The 2,500-nt window shown below is 36.0% G+C and overlaps 1 long non-coding RNA gene across 1 annotated transcript in view; it reads right to left on the bottom strand.

Annotated features, from left to right (window-relative positions):
* The window catches only part of LOC138004292 (uncharacterized), a 13,995-nt gene that overhangs the window by 10,629 nt on the left and 866 nt on the right, over nucleotides 1-2,500 (bottom strand). The gene's annotated exons all lie outside the window — the stretch shown is intronic.

Genomic DNA, 2,500 nt, shown 5'->3' with positions numbered 1-2,500 from the left:
TAGTTCAAAACCACTTAAACATAGCATTGTTAAACTTATTTTAGTATTTAAACGGTACATATAGGCATATTTTTATCCCCTAAAAAATTTTTATCTGTCCGAATTTCCTAGCTGAAAGTCTGGTGATCCGAAAATTATAAGGATCAAAACTTGCCTTTTCGAAAATTTCAGCCAGAAAAAAGGCTCCCAAAAATTCTAGGTCACCTTTTTAGGGTAAAAATCCGTTAAAAATGGGCAATTATACCATTTTTTAAGATGTTCGAAAATCCTAGGACAGGCAGGCACGCAAGAAATTTTAAAACAAATGTTCCAAAAATTCTAGATCTCAAATCGTCTTCCGAACAGATATTTTCCGAAAATTGACGTTGCGTGCCCCTGATAGCTGACAGGGTGTTTACAATAATTTATAAATGAACGCCAAGGATCAGCCGTTCATTGAGCAAGTTTGAGAATTTATTTATCAGCAATTGATGTGGAGCTTTACAGTTACAAACTGTGAAACATCATAAGTCTATCACATGTAGAAAGGAATTGTATTGCGTTGGGGTAACACCATGATATTTTATGTTCGAAGACGTTTTTGCGGGGAAAAGGCAGGGGCATCAAGGACAATTAGAGATTCCAAAAACCCCCTTCCCCTAAAAAAAAAATCACCTAAAATCGCTTCTACAAACTCAATATCTGAATATTCGAAATACATTGTTCACGCAGGCATGATATAGACTAAACCTATTCGAGTTATAGTGAGGTATTTGTGGATGCCTTGGTTGTGAATAACGCATAATCCTCTAGTTTGTTTTAAATGTAAGAGATCCCCCCTTACCCTTAGTGCATGGTAATACATTGCAACAAAGTACTTAAGGTAGTTGAAGAGAGGGGAAATAAAGCTTTTCCTACCAAATGCATGAATGGTGTCGATATATAAGGCGTGACAGTGAACTGTCACGAGAAAAGAATAGCGACAATCATAGTCATTTATCGATGGAGTTTTCGAATATTAAAGTAAAAAAACAAAAACAAGAAAGTCTCAGATAATTTCATTTTGTGTCGTTCGTATATTGTATTAGACTAAACATGCAAGGCACACATTTCGTGTAACTCTAGCTTAACGGTTGCGACAAGAATAAACATCAATTAGATGGCTTATTGGACGTCCTAAGACTTAACCAATTTGGGAAAATCCCTGAATCAAACGGGATGACAAGTTAGGAACTTCCTGCCTTTAGGCCATAACGCTTGACTGGTGCGGCAAAATTGCCAAAAAGGAACTTAAAAGTAAATTAAATGTCGGCCATAAATATAAAAACTAACGTTTACCCCGAAGCAGGAGTTAGCTAATATCGATTATAGAGGATATTACATGGCCGCGCGGGGATACGAATTTTATCTTCGAGTGCTGCAAGTATCTCTCACGAGTGAGCGAAGCGAACGAGTGAGAGATATTTTCAGCACGAGAAGATAAAATTAGTATCCCCAAGCGGCCATGTAATGTTCTGTTTATTATATAGATATTGATGAAATGTCTAGATTTAAGACAACTTGTTTTAGTCATCTTCGAAATGATGAAAAAGTGGTCACCAAATGCTAAAACACGTGTTGTGTAACATGAAACAAGATATGAAAGTTATGAAAAACAAATCATGATAATGTCAAATTTTGCAATAAAAATGTTAATGTAGTAGGGAAGAATTATATTAAAGCACAAAAGTATCTTACAATGAAGAGAAAGCTCGCGTTTTATTGGCTAAGCATATTGGTTACCATGACAACACCTATATCCTCACATGTGAAAGATAAAAATGATATGTTCACTGCGCGCGGTGAAGATATGATTTTTTAGTAAAAGGAGAAATCCTGGTATTTCATCAATGTCTATAAAATAAAATGATTTACTTCACCACTAATGCAAAATATATACTTAAAGGGCTAATTTTGGATTTCAAAATTATGTTAACTAAATACTAATTGACCCAAGATTTAAGCCTTGATTTCAAAAAGACACCCGTGTATTTTAACTAGAATTTTCCCATTTAACGGTCCCCCTTAATAACTTTGAAATATTTGAGAGAGCTGGATCGAGGAGAAAATAACGTCAAAGACTCCTTTATTTTAGAATGCAATGCGTGTGTATGAAGCTTAATTAATCTGCAGCACGGCAGTTTCGGGCTTTCAGACTTTTAAACGGTAGAACGCAGTTCTTCGATCCCTTTAGAACTCAGCTCTATTGTTTCTAGTGTTAGGATCCATAGTTGATTGGTTGTTTGTTTTTGGTTCATTGTTTTCTGAGCCAATCCCGAGAGCTGTTGCTATAGCCGGGTACTGACCTGTTTTAACCTAGTGCTTTGCATATCTAATGAATTGCATTTTAAGCCGGTGAGTTAATGACATCACTTTCCCAAGGTCCAACCCTCTCAGGTCCAATCGGTCAGTTTGAACTTGAGTAATGGCGGACCGTAAAATCCAAAACTAACACTCAAAGTTAACAGCCTTTGGATGAATA

This window comes from Montipora foliosa, chromosome 5, assembly GCF_036669935.1.
Source record: "Montipora foliosa isolate CH-2021 chromosome 5, ASM3666993v2, whole genome shotgun sequence".
NCBI classification, from domain to species: domain Eukaryota; kingdom Metazoa; phylum Cnidaria; class Anthozoa; order Scleractinia; family Acroporidae; genus Montipora; species Montipora foliosa.
The sequence above is the reverse complement of the archived record's forward strand: the minus strand, read 5'-3'. Positions and strand labels throughout refer to the sequence as shown.